This window comes from Rhinopithecus roxellana, chromosome 18 (assembly GCF_007565055.1).
Source record: "Rhinopithecus roxellana isolate Shanxi Qingling chromosome 18, ASM756505v1, whole genome shotgun sequence".
NCBI lineage: Eukaryota > Metazoa > Chordata > Mammalia > Primates > Cercopithecidae > Rhinopithecus > Rhinopithecus roxellana.
Window position 1 is genome coordinate 51,293,234 of NC_044566.1, and position 14,875 is coordinate 51,308,108.

At 39.9% G+C, this 14,875-nt stretch overlaps 1 protein-coding gene and 1 non-coding gene across 5 annotated transcripts in view; one reads left to right on the plus strand and one right to left on the minus strand.

Annotated features, from left to right (window-relative positions):
* NAA16 (N(alpha)-acetyltransferase 16, NatA auxiliary subunit) overlaps positions 1-14,875 on the minus strand; it is a 71,942-nt gene that overhangs the window by 27,836 nt on the left and 29,231 nt on the right. The window lies entirely within an intron of this gene.
* Positions 164-267, plus strand: LOC115894694. Its single transcript, XR_004054825.1, has one exon. It is a non-coding gene; the product is annotated as a U6 spliceosomal RNA (small nuclear RNA).

Sequence of the window (14,875 nt, forward strand, 5' to 3'; positions counted from 1 at the left end):
AAAAAAGTGAAATGATTCAAAGTTTGAAAATAAGTGAAATTTAAAATGACTCTTTTGCTTATTATTGTCAGCAATCCTACAATATAATAATTGTATTGTACTTACTACAATTATGGGGTTTCTTAACCAATTTACTTATCTACCTACTACAAAATAAGGTCTGGTGCTCACTTCAGCAGTATATGTACCAAAACTGGAACAATAAAGAGATTGGCATGGCCCCTGCGAAAGGATGACACACACATTCATAAAGCGTTCAGTATTTTAAAAGAAATAAGATCTGACATATTTCCTAAAGTGTTTTGTGAAAACTGGGGCTTTAGACATCTTTATTTTCAGAAAAACAATTATATTTCTCTTATTTCCCTCGTATGACGCCTCTTTACAAACTAACCAAAATTCACTATGGTTCCCCTGACACTGAAGTGATCATGTGTCACAAACTCAACAGATTTTTGCATATATGGCTACAAAAGAAACCTCTTCATGTATACCATTTAGTATCAGAAGGTATAATTTAATTAGCTTTATTTTGAATCCAGGTTACTCCCTATGCCACAAAGACACAGGACAGTGTCCATGAAACCACTGATCATCCTAGACACTAGGCAAAACACAAGGCCAAATTGTAACACTTTTCAGGCCTACATGATAGCTTTCTCACATGATGCTGCAGTATATGGCGGAATTCTCTAGTCGAGTTCAATGGACAGACAATGCTGAAATAAGGTAGGACTATACATTAACAGTAAGGAACGTGTAAATAACAGAAAAAGCAGAATGTGAAAAAAAATTTACACATACTATGACTTCACTAAAACATGTATGTACAGATACCACATACTCAATGAAAATATGACCAAAGACATTAGGGTAGGTGGAAAATGGCTATATTCTTTTGGAAAAAAAAAAAAAGATTGTTTATTTTAAAAACAGTGGTTCTGAAAGTGTGATATTCAGATCATTAACAAAAATACTGTCAACATTAGTGTCACCATCACCTAGCAACTTATTACAAATACTATTCTGTACAATCTGTTTTGGGGTGTGTGTGTAACAGACAGGGTTGCCCTCTGTCATCTAGGCTGGAGTGCGGGGGTGTGATCGTCGCTCACTGTAGCCTTGAACTCCTATGCTGAAGCAATTGTCCCACCTCAGCCTCCCAAGCAACTAAGACTACAGGCATGTATTACCATGCCCTGATAATTTTTTTTTTTTAAGAGACAGAGTCTCACTATATTGCCCAGGCTTGTTTTGAACTCCTGGGCTCAAGCGATCCTCCCGCTTCTACCTACCAAAGTGCTGGGATTACAGGTGTGAACCACCATGCCCGGCCTGTACAGTCTGTTTTTAACAAGCCGTCTGTAAATTCTGATACACAATTAAGAGTTTGAGAACCACTGATAAAAAAAATTGCAAGAAGACTTTTACTATAAAGCAAAATTAAAGTTAACAGACATTTTTAACCCACCATAACCTCTCCACCAATCTCACCTAGAATATCTATAACTTAAAAACCTTTTTTACAAACTTAGAAATTTAGTACTCAAGTTGTTAAACTCACGAAGGTAATTTTTTTCAGGAACTTGTGCCATCTACTGGTAGTTGCTAAAACTGCAACCTAGAGGTGGCTTTTAAAAAGGCGGACCTTTATGCATTTCTAGGGTGAAATCTATGTTTTTGTTTGTTTGTTTGAGATGGAGTCTCACTCTGTCGCCAGGCTGGAGTGCAGTGGCGCGATCTCTGCCCACTGCAACCTCCGCCTCTTGGGTTCGAGCAATTCCCTGCCTCAGCCTCCCGAGTAGCTGGGATTACAGGCACCCGCCACCACACCCGGCTAATTTTTGTATTTTTAGTAGAGATGAAGGGGCAAAACCTATTTTTAAACAAGTCCATTTTAATAATAAAGGGTACCACAAAACAATAAAGGGTACCATACAATGAAGTTACACATAATCCTTCAAAAAAGAATATAAATACTTCTGAATAAAACAGATCTCCAGATTCAGAATTTCGAAACAAGATCTGATTACGAGGGGAAAAAGATAATGGAAAATTCATAGGAAATCTCCTACATAAAAAAAAAAAAACAACAAAGGACTGATCATTCTGGTTCATTAGGCCTACTTCTTGAACATATTATTTATATATATATTTTTTGTTGTTGTTTTGAGACCGAGTCTCACTCTGTTGCCCAGGCTGGAGTGCAGTGGCGTGATCTCAGCTCACTGCAACCTCTGCCTCCCAGGTTCAAGCAATTCTCCTGTGTCAGCCTCCTGAGTAGCTGGAACTAAAGGTGTGTGCCACCATACCCGGCTAATTTTTGTATTTTTAGTAGAGATGGGGTTTCACCACGTTGGCTAGGCTGGTTTCGAACTCCTGACCTCAGGTGACCTGCCCACCTCAGCCTCTCAAAGTGCTGGGATTACAGGCGTGGGCCACTGTGCCAAGCCAAAATTTACATTATAGTTGCTTTATTTTTATTTTTTGAGACAGGGTCTCACTCTGTCACCCAAGCTGGAGTGCAGTGGCATGAACTTGGCTCCCTGCAACCTCCACCTCCCAGGCTCAAGCCATCCTCCCGCCTCAGCCTCCTGAGTAGCTGGGACTACAGGCATGCACTACTACACCTGGCTAATTTTTGTATTTTTTGTAGAGATGGGGTTTTGCCCTGTTGCCCGGGCTGGTCTCAAACTCCTGAGCACAAGCGATCTGCCCACTTTGACCTCCCAAAGTGCTAGGATTACAGACATGAGCCACCACCCCCGGCCTTACAGTTACTTCTCATTCAGTAATTAAGTGAACAATTTTCTAAATTTTCTATGAAAGCTAATCTAAGAAGTTTTACTGAAGTATAAGACTTATTTCGCTCAAGTTTACTTACCATTTATATTTAATTAGGTAGTGTGTAATATGACAAATTAATATGTAATAGCTATTCTTCTTTAAAACAGTGTTTTGCCTCCGTTATTTTAAAATCAAGAAAGCCAATCCATTTAAGTATCTGAGATCGCAACAAAAACATAAATGGCCACCTTAAATTTTATGGCCCAAATTTTTCCTACAATGTGAAAAATTTTCCAAGTTCAGCCACCTTCTCCTGGTTTACTTTCTTCTAACAGGTACATTAGATCAAGATAGAAGAAGCTTTTTATTTTTGTTAACAAAATCTAACCTAAGATAGTACTATAACTGTTATAATTTCCTAAAGTATGTCCTTGGTGACCAGCTTCTATTTAAGAGTTAACTCTTCATTAATCTTAAAGACAAAGTCCCACAACATCATATCCGATACACATTTTTTCACAACAAAGAGACAAATCACAGGTTTAAAATGCCACTGCAATATGAAAGTTACTAAATTAAGTACACTCGTTTATCAACAAGACCAAAATTGCTGAATTAGGTTCTGATACAAGCACAATTACTAGTGATAATTTTGGTGCTAAAGGGGCTAGTTACAGAGGTAAATTGTCCAAGAACAGTGACAATAAAATGAAAGTAACTACAGAGATGAGGTGTGAGAAGGGTGGGACTTACAATTTAATTTAGAGAGTAAGGGGAAATTACCATTTCTTGAACATATTCAAACCAAGTACTTTACAAACTTTCTCATTTAATTAAAACACACATCAATGCTTTACATATTATTTTCCCCAACTTTGTGAAAATACAAATATTCATATTCAAAGCACATGAGCACTGATGTCCAACTTCAATGGAACCAAATGCATGTGTACCAACCCAGGCAAGCGTGGATGTTGACTCATTGAACGTCTTCACTTAAGAGCCTGACACTCACTAACGAATGGCTAAAAAACAAGTACTTTCTATCATCAGTGAATATGGAAGCCCAAAATTAATGTACACCTCTTCTTAGAGCCTTTAAACATTTTGGGGCTGGGTGCGGTGGCTCACGCCTATAATCCCACAGTACTTTGGGGGGCTGAGGAGGGCAGCTCACTTAAGCCCAGGAGTCTAAGACCCGCCTGGGCAACATGGTAAAACCCCATCTCTACAAAAAAGTACAACAAAATATTAGCTGGGTGTAGTGGCCCATGTCTGTAGCCCCAGTTTCTTGGGAAGGTAAGGCAGGAGAATTGCTTGAGCCCAGGAGGTGGAGGTTGTGGTGAGACAAGATCGCACCACTGCACTCCAGCCTGGGCAACAGGAGTGAAACTCTATCTTTAAAAAAAAAAAAATCTGATTTCCTTTTCTGGCCGGGGAAGCGGGGAGACAGGGTCTCGCTCTGTTACCCAGGATGCACTCTCAGTCCACTGCAACCTTCACCTTCCAAACTCAAGTGGTTCTCCCACCGCAGCCTTCCAACTATCTAGAACACGCCACTGCACTTGGCTGATTTTTGTATTTTTTTGTAGAGATACTGCCTCGCTACACTGCCCAGGCTGAACTCCTGAGCTCAAGCGATCCTCCTGCCTTGGCCTCCCAAAGTGCTGGGATAACAGACCTGAGCCACCACACATGGCACATTTTGGTTTCATGTATGACTTTTTTTTTGAGATGGAGTCTCGCTCTGTCACCCAGGCTGGAATGCAATGGCGCGATCTCAACTCACTGTAACTGCCCCCTCCCAGGTTCAAGCGATTCTCCTGCCTCAGCTTCCCAAGTAGCTGGGACTACTCCACCACATCCAGCTAATTTTTTTGTATTTTTAGTAGAGATGGGGTTTTACCATGTTGGTCAGGCTGGTCATGAACTCCTGACCTCAGGTGATCCACCCGCCTCGGCCTCCCCAAGTGGTGGGATTACAGGCAGGAGCCACCACACCCGGTCGTGTATGACATTTTAAAAAGTATATAGACTGTTACCTTTAGTTGAACAAAAATTAAACCAAATTAAACCAAACTAATTTTACTAATTATCTTTTTGTATACAGATTTTTATTCTTCAAGAAAACCTGTTTTTCCTCACTAAATCAGCAAAATAAAAGACAAACATATGTAATATACAGCACAGACAAGAAAAAAAAAAAAAGGACCACTGTGGCTCATGCCTGTAATCCCAGCACTTTGGGATGCCTAGGTGAGAGGATCACCTGGGCCATGAGTTTCAGACCAGCCTAAGGCAACACAGCAAGATCTATCTCTACAAAATAAAAAACTTGGCCACGCATGGTGGTACATGCCTGCAGACCCAGCTACTTGGGAGGCTAAGGTAGGAGACTCTCTTGAGCCCAAGGGTTTGATGCTACGATGAGTTACAATTTCGCCACTACACTCCAGCCTGGGTGATACAGCAAGACCCAGTCTCTAGACAAAGATTTAAAACAGGAAAAGAAACACTAGAAAAAAGAACAAACTAAACCTAAAACAAGCAAAAGGACACAATAAAGTGAAAATTAATGAAATAGAGGAAAAAAGTCAACAAACCCAAAACTTGGCTCTTTGAAAAGATCAAGAAAATTGGCAAACCTTTAGCTAGACTGACAAACTAAAAAAGACAGAACACTCAAAATATTAAAACCAAAAATGGTAAGAGGGGATATTACCACTGACTTTATAGAAATAACAGACTATGACACACATACGCCAACACTGTATAACTTAGATGAAGTAGACAAATATCTAAAACCATAAATTTCCAAAAGCCAGTCAAGAAGAAATAGAAAATCTGAATAAACCAGTAATGAAGAGTTTGAATACATAATTAAAAACTACCCACAAAGAAAAGTCCAGGCCCGTATGACTTCACGGGTAAATGGTAAGTTCTACCACACATTTAAAAAGGCAGTAATACCAATTCTTCACAAACTCTTCCAAAAAAAAAAAGAGAGAGAGAACACTTCCCAACTCATTATGAGGCCAGTATCACCCTGATAGCAAAATCTGATAAAGACATCAAAAGAAAACTAGGCATTTATCTCTTAGGAATATAAATGCAATATCCTGAACAAAACACTAGCAAATTGAACCCATCTACATGGAAAAAGAACTACCCACCATGACCAAGTAGGCTTTTACCCAGCAATACAAGACTGGTTTAACATCAGCCAGGAGTGGTGGCTCACGCCTGTAATCCCAGCACTTTGGAAGGTGGGGGTGCATCACCTGAGGTCAAGAGTTCGAGACCAACCTATCCAACATGGCAAAACCCCATTTCTACTAAAAAATAGAAAAACTGGCCAGGCATGGGGGTGCACGCCGGTAGTCCCAGCTACTCGGGAGACTGAGGCAGGAGAATAGCTTGAACCCGCGAGGTGGAGGTTGCAGTGAGCCAAGATCGCGCCACTGCACTCCAGCCCGTGTGACAGAGTGAGGCTCCGTCTTGGGAGGGAAAAAAATTGGTTTAACATCTGAAATCAATTAATGAAAATATACCATATATCAATAGGATTTTTTTAAAAAACCTACATAATCATCTTAATACAGAAAAAGCATGACAGAACTCAGTAACAGACTTTCATGATAAAAATGCACAATAAACTAGGAACTGAAGGGAACTTCTTGACATTACAAAGGACATATATAAGAAACCCACAGCTAACACAATACTTAATGGTGAAAAATCTAGATGCTTTTCCTCTAAGAGCAAGAACAAGACAAAGAACTCTCACCACTTCTAGTCAATATTGTACTGGAGGTACCCAAGGCAATTAGTCAAGAAAATAAAAAGGGTATGGATTGGAAAGAAAGAAGTAAAACTTTCTATTTGCAGATGACATGATCTGGTACACAGAAAATCCTAAGGAATCTATTAAAACATCTATAACAATAAACAAGTTCAGCAACATTTCAGAATACAAAATCAACATACAAAAATCAACTGTATTTCCATATACTAGCAAAGAATAATCCAAAAATGAAATTATGAAAACAATTTCATCTAGATTACCATCAAAAAGAATGGCATGCTTACAAACAAATTTAACATAAGATGCGTAAGACTTGTACAACAAAAATTACAAAACACTGGTTGAAACAAATCAAAGACCTAAATACAGAGAAAGACATCCCATGTTCAAAGATTGACTTAATATTGTTAAGTTGAGGATACTTCCAAATTGATCTGCAGATTCAACAAAATCCCTATTAAAATCCCAGATGGCTGCTCTGCAGATATAGAAAAGCCAATCCTAACACATTCAAATAGAAATAAAAGGAACCCTCGATAACCAAAATAGTCTTGAAAAAGAACAAAGTAGAAGGAGTCACATTTCCTAATATCTTTCTTTCTTTTTTTTTTTTTTTTTTTTTTTTTTTGAGACAGAGTCTCGCTCTATCGCCAGGCTGGAATGCAGTGGCTCAATCTCGGCTCACTGCAACCTCCGCCTCCTGGGTTCAAGTGATTCTCCTGCCTCAGCCTCCGGAGTAGCTAGGACTACAGGCGCCCGCCACTACGCCGGCTGATTTTTGTACTTTTAGTAGAGATGGGGTTTCACCATGTTGGCCAGGATGGTCTCGATCTCTTGACCTCGTGATCCACCTGCCTCGGCCCCTCAAAGTGCTGGGATTACAGGTGTGAGCCATCGCACCCAGCCCACACTTCCTAATTTCAAAACTTACCACACTGCTACAGTGAGCAAGACAATATGGCACTGGCACAGACGGACTTTTAGCTTTTTTTGTATACTGATGTTTATTTAACATGTTACAGAACCTTTTCTAGCTATTTGAAAAACTGTCCCTCCAGGGTCTTGCTAATTCTTGAAGATAACAAAGGGTCCAACCAGGAGTATGTCTTTAATATGCAAGCTATTCAAAACCCAGAGACATATCTCCTCTATCTGGCTCTTATGCCCCAAGAGGCACTATTCCTCTGCCTAAACATCCCAGGGCAGGTGCCAGGCAACTAGAGACCACCCCGCCAGTCTAAAGTATGCCAAAATTATTCAAACTAAACTGTTCACCCTGCCCTGCCCCAAGGAAACCTAAATGACGGCAGCAGCCTAATCCTTCCCCTCCCTCCTAACCACCCTAGTGTCTTCCCCAAGTGGCCCTGCATGGCATGGCACAGCTTGCCTCCTGTCTCTAGGACCTGTATGATTAACTTTGTTTTTTTTCCTGAGCCTCTCCAGTGTCTTCTATTTTGGCTGCACCTGAATAACAACCTCATAAAAGAATAATACAAAACAATAAAGACAGTTATACACATCAGTGGAACAGACTTGAGAGTCCAGAGGTGAACCCTCACATTTATGGTTAATCTCTTTTGGACAAGATCATTCAACAGGGAAAGAACAGTCTCTCCAACAAATGGTGCTGGAATACTGGATAGTCACACACAAAAGAATGAATTTGGACTCCTACCACACCTTATACAAAAATGAACTCAAAATAAGAGTGAATGCCTCAATGCAAACTCGTAGAAGTAAACATGTTTATAAATCTTCATGACCCTGGACTTGGAAATGGTTTTTAGATAAGACACAGAACGCATGAGCAACAAAAGGAAAAAAAAAAAGATAAGCTAGACTTCATTTAAATTAAAAATGTTTGTGCATCAAATGACACCATTAAGAAAATGAAAAGACAACCCACAGCAGAACGGAAAATATTTTCACATAATGTATCTGATGAGAGACTTGTATCTAGAATATATTTTTAAAACTTCTGCCCCGGCGTGTTGGCTCATGCCTGTAATCCCAGCACTTTGGAAGGGTGAGGCGAGCAGATTGCTTGAGTCCAGGATTTTGAGACCAGCCTGGACAAATGGTGAAACCCTGTCTCTACAAAAAAAATGAGCCAGGTATGTTAGCGCATGCCTGTAGTCCCAGACACTCAGGAAGTGGAGGTGGGAGGATCACCTGAGCCCAGGAGGTCAAGGCTGCAGTGAGCTGAGGTCGCACCACTGTACTCCAGCCTGGGTGACAGAGTGAGACCCTGTCTTAAAAAAACAAACAACAAAAAAACCTGAAAAAAACCCACAAAAACAAAACTTCCTTAAACTGAACAATAAAAAGAGAAATAACCCAATTATAAATGGGCAAAGAAACTGAAAGACATTTCTCCAAAGAACATATACAAAGGCCAATAAGCACATAAAAGATAATACCAACAGTAATCACAAAATGCAAAGCAAAACCTCAAGAAATTACCATTTCACACCACTATGATGACTATCATCAATAATAACAAGTGTTGATGAGGATGTGCAGAAATCAGAACCCTCATATACCGCTTGTGGGAATGTAAAACGGTGGAGGAACTTTGGAAAAAGAGTCTGACAGTTCCTTAAAAGTTTAAACATAGAGTTAGCATTTGACTCAGCAATTCCATTCCCAGATGTACACCTAAGAGAAATGGAAGTACATCTACACAAAAACGTGTACACCAAAGTTCACAGCAGCATTATTCACAATAACCAAAAGGTAGAAACAATCAATGTGGTATATCCACACAATGGAATGTTACTTGGTCATAAAAGGGAATGAAGTACTGATTTACGCCACAACTCTGAATAAAAATATTAAGTAAAAGAAGCCAGACCCAAAAAGACTATTAATAGATAAGTTCATTTACATAAAAGGTCCAGACTGGGAAATCCATAGACAGAAAGTAGGCTAATGGCTGCCTATAGCTGAGAGGAACATGAAGGTTGTGAGAGAATCACAGCTAAAGGATATGGAGTCTCTTTGGGGGATGACAAAATATTACACTACAGTGATGATTACACAACTCTGTGAATATACTAAATATCATTGAAATATATACTTTCAATAGGTAAATTTTATGATATATTAATTATATCTCAATAAAGCTGTTACCAAAACAAAAATACTGGTGGGGAAGCTACTGACATCCTGATGGCAGAGGCCAGGGAGTTTGCTAAACATCCTACAATGCACAGGACAGACCTACATTATAAAGAATTATCTAGCCCAACACATCGACAGTAGAATTCTTTGTTAGGAAGGCTGTCCTGTGCCTTGTGGAATGTTTAGCAGCATCCCTGGCCTCCAGGGATGTACACTGGATGCCAGTAGCACACCTCACCTCACTGCAGTGACAATCAAAAACCTCTCCAGACATTGTAAAATGTCCCAGGAGGAAAAAATCCACTCCCCAACACCCTCATTAAGAAGTACTGCTCTAAAGAGGACTTTCCAAGATGGTTTTAAAACAACAGATGAACTTTCACAACAGAAATAAAGATTACCAAATCTGGTTCCACTAAATTTTAAACATTTCTATGTTAAAACAAAAACAGAAAAACCAACACAAGACAGGAAATATTTCAGGCACACTGCTAGTGGGAATACAAATTAATGTTTACAACCTTGTGAAAAACTAATTTATCCATGTTTATCAAGAACCACAAAAATGTTCATGCCCTTTACCCACTGAATTAATCTGAGAGAAGAAAATATGAGAAGAAAATAATCCTAAGCAAAGCTAGTATAAAGATATTTAACAATAATAACTTGAAAAACCAAATTCAACAATGGAGGGATGGTTCTAAAAGGTTATGTAATAACTAAAAGGGATAATGAAGATTATATAACAACACAGTAAAAGCTTATGAAACTGCTGGGGCAGGGAGGTGGTTGCAGGTAGTTCACACCTAGAATCCCAGCACTTTGAGAGGCCAAGGCAGGCAAATCTCTCAGGTCCAAGATTTTGAGAACAGTCTGGGTAACATAGTGAGACCCCATCTCAGGTGCGGTGGCTCACACCTGTAATCCTAACACGTTGGGAGGCCGAGGTGAGCAGATTACCTGAGCTCAGGAGTTCGAGACCAGCCTGGGCGAAACCCTATCTCTACTAAAATACAAAAAAAATAAAATAAAATAAAATGAGCCGGGCATGCCGGTGTGTGCCTGTAGTCCCAGCTACTCCGGAGGCTGAGGCAGGAGAGTCACTTGAACCCGGGAGGCGGAGGTTGCAGTGAGCCGAGATAGTGCCACTGCACTCCAGTCCCTGGTGACAGAGCGACACTCCAAATAAAAAACAAAAACAAAAACAAATTTTAAAAAAGCAACTGCTAGGGAGAAAAAAAAGAACAAAATTTATGGTCAAAATGACTACAGCTGCATAGATACACCACGATTAAATTTACAGTGAAAAAAAAACTGTGAAAGGAATTACATTAAAAATGTTCTTAGAGCTAGGTGTGGTGGTTCACACCTGTAATCGCAGTGCATTGGGATTCTAAGGCAGGAGAATCACTTGAGGCCACAAGTTTGAGATCAGCCTGAACAATACAGCAAGACCCCATCTCTACAAATTAAAAAATTAACTAGGCATCGTGGCACGCATCTGTATTACCAGCTACTCAAGAGGCTGACAGGAGGATCGCTTGAACCGAGGAAGTCAAGGCTACCGTGAACTATGATTGGGCCATTCATTGCTCTCCAGCCTGGGAGACAGAGCAAGATGTTATTTCATTTGTTTATAAAATAAATAAATAAATGTGTAAATGCCTTTAAATTGTATAGTCATGAGGTGGTTTATAACTGGGTTTTGTCTGGGCTTCCCTCCCATTTTTTAAGATCTTTCCTCTGTTTTCCAAATTTTCTATCTTGTGATTATAGCACTTTTTTGATGAAAAATTACTTCTAAACTTTTGTGCCAAGTTACTCAGCACTTATACTATTTGAGAACATGGAAACTGATGGAAGAGTGTTACAAACTTACACAAATGTCAACAGAAAAGTGAGATAAGATTCCTTATAAATATCATCAATGTGAAAAGTTAATACACAATACATATTAGTTGTGTACCATATCAAACGGCTGGTCAAACATCTGACTCACTGTCCCACTGGACAGCTTATCTTTGAGCACTACAGAAATAATTTGTTGGCATTATGACACAGACCACCAGCAGACTATGGTACATATAAAATCTTCTCATTAAACTGCTACAGATGTTGTGAATACTATGTTAGTCGTTTCCAGTTTTGATTTTTTATTATTGCTGTTATGCCAACTCTGGAATAGAAGGATTCTGAGCCCCAATCAAAAATACTACCAGGCAAGGTTCTTTATTCACACTTAGAAGAAATGGACACTATTTTATAGAGCCAGTAAACAATTATTCACAATAAAAGTTTGATCTGGGCTGGGCGCAGTGGTTCACGTCTGTAATCCCAGCACTTTGGGAGGCCAAGGATGGTGGATAATCCTGGCACTTTGGGAGGCCAAAGATGGCGGACTGCCTGAGCTCAGGAGTTCGAGACTAGCCTGGGCAACACAGTGAAACCCTGTCTCTACTAAACTATGAAAAATTAGCCAGGCATGGCAGCATGCACCTGTAGTCCCAGCTACTTGGGAGGCTGAGGCAGGAGGCTCGCTTGAACCTGGGAGGCGGAAGTTGCAGTGAGCCGAGAGTGCAGCACTGCACTCCGGCCTGGGCAACGGAGCAAGACTCCCTCTCCATAAAAAAAAAAAGTTTGGTCTGATACAATATGTGAGAGACTACAATACAAAACAGATGAAAACATCTGTGCACTTCAAGTATATAATAGTTATTTTCTAAAAGTAGGAGATGTTCTTCATCTTTTTTTCCCTGAGACAGGTCTCAAGTCTGTCGCATAGGCTGGAGTACAGTGGCCTGATCACAGCTCACTGCAGCCTCGTCCTCCAAGGCTCACAGGATCCTTCCACCTCAGCCTCCCAAGTAGCTGAGAGAGAAGGCACATGCCACTATGACCAACTAATTGTTTTCGTTTTTTGTAGAGATGGACTCTTGTTATGTTGCCAGGCTTGTCTTGAACTCCTGGTCTCAAGTGATCCTCCCACCTCAGCCTCCCAAAGTGCTGGATTACAGGCGTAAGCCACCATGGCTGGCAAGTTGTCCCCTTTTTCTTTTAACTACTCGTAAGAAGAAAACAGTATATATTACCAGAACATTTAAAGGTGGTTATTACCTATAAATACACAACTGATATTTTCAATGAGATGACATCCACAAAAAATTAAGTTAGAAATATTCTCACCATTATCTTCAGTAAAAATGATACTATTTCAGTAAAGCACGACAGACACTGGAATCCCTATGCTATATATAGCAACCTAAATTGTTTGTTTAGTTTAATACTACTTAACAGATTTAAGGTACATAAAAAATATCTTCTATAGGTTAACAAGGATATCCAGGACTTGAACTCATTTCTGTACCAAGCAGACCTAATAGACATCTACAGAACTCTCCACCCCAAATCAACAAAAGATACACTCTTCTCAGCACCACATTGCACTTATTCTAAAACTGATCACATAATTGGAAGTAAAGCACTCTTCAGCAAATGTAAAAGAACACGAATCACAACAAATTGTCTCTCAGACCACAGTGCAATCAAATTAGAACTCAGGATTAAGAAACTCACTCAAAACCGCACAACTACATGGAAACTGAACAACCTGCTCCTGAATAACTACTGGGTAAATAACAAAATGAAGGCAGAAATAAAGATGTTCTTTGAAACCAATGAGAACAAAGACAAAATGTACCAGAATCTCTGGGACACATTTAAAGCAGTGTGTAGAGGGAAAATTTATAGCACTAAATGCCCACAAGAGAAAGCAGGAAAGATCTAAAACTGACACCCTAACATCGCAATTAAAAGGATTAGAGAAGCGAGGGCAAACAAATTCAAAAGCTAGCAGAAGGCAAGAAATAACTAAGATCAGAGCAGAACTGAAGGAGATACAGACACAAAAAACCCTTCAAAAAAATCAATGAATCCAGGAGCTGGTTTTTTTGAAAAGATCAACAAAATTGATAGACCCCAAAGCCTCACTCAAACACTGACAATTTTTTTTAAGTACTTTTCAAAACAAGTAAGCAAATATATATCATCTCAGCAAGTCATCTGTTATGGACAGGACACCTATATTCGAACGAATAAGAAACAAAACAATATTAACTTTAACAAAATCTAACTTAAAAGGAGTATAAATATATTTTTAGTAACATTTTATTCTTATTTACAAAAGAAAAGAACACCTTGATAACAGTTTATAGAAGATTCTATTTCAACATTAAAGAAAGCTGGGAAAATGAAAATTTCTCCTTTTCTTCACCAAAGATTCCTCCAAAACCTCATTGACAAAAGTAAAATGAGTGCCATTTCAAATACCTACCTATGTTTTTTAAAAAAGCTTATGGAACTTGGTCGGGTGCAGTGGCTCACGCCTGTAATCCCAGCACTTTGGGAGGCCAAAGTTGGCGAATCGCTTAAGGACAGAGTTCAAGACCAGCCTGGTCAACATCATGAAACCCTGTCTCTACTAAAAATACAAAAAATTAGCTGGGCATGGTGGCAGGCACCTGTATTCCCAGCTACTTGGGAGACTGAAGCAGGAGAATCGTTTGAACCCAGGAGGCAGAGGTTGCAGTGAGCCGAGATAGCGCCACTGCACTCCAGCCTGGTGACAGAGCGGGACTCCATCTCAAAAAAACAAAAACAACAACAAAAAACACATTAGGGAATTTGTCTGACAATCACTCATTGCCTTCCACTCTACCCAAACTCTAGTTTGCCAAAAAAATTAAAATGCTGGAGACATTTGAGAAATACATTTCTTGGCCGGGCACGGTGGCTCAAGCCTGTAATTCCAGCACTTTGGGAGGCCGAGACGGGTGGATCACGAGGTCAGGAGATCGAGACCATCCTGGCTAACACGGTGAAACCCCGTCTCCACTAAAAATACAAAAAACTAGCCGGGCGAGGTGGCGGGCGCCTGTAGTCCCAGCTACTCGGGAGGCTGAGGCAGGAGAATGGCGTGAACCCGCGAGGCGGAGCTTGCGGTGAGCTGAGATCCAGCCACTGCACTCCAGCCTGGGCGACAGAGCGAGACTCCTTCTCAAAAAAAAAAAAAAAGAAATACATTTCTTGCAAATGTACTACATTTTAAACTAACTTCAAAAGACAATTTCATTTTCATGCTACCAACACGAATTACTCTATAAT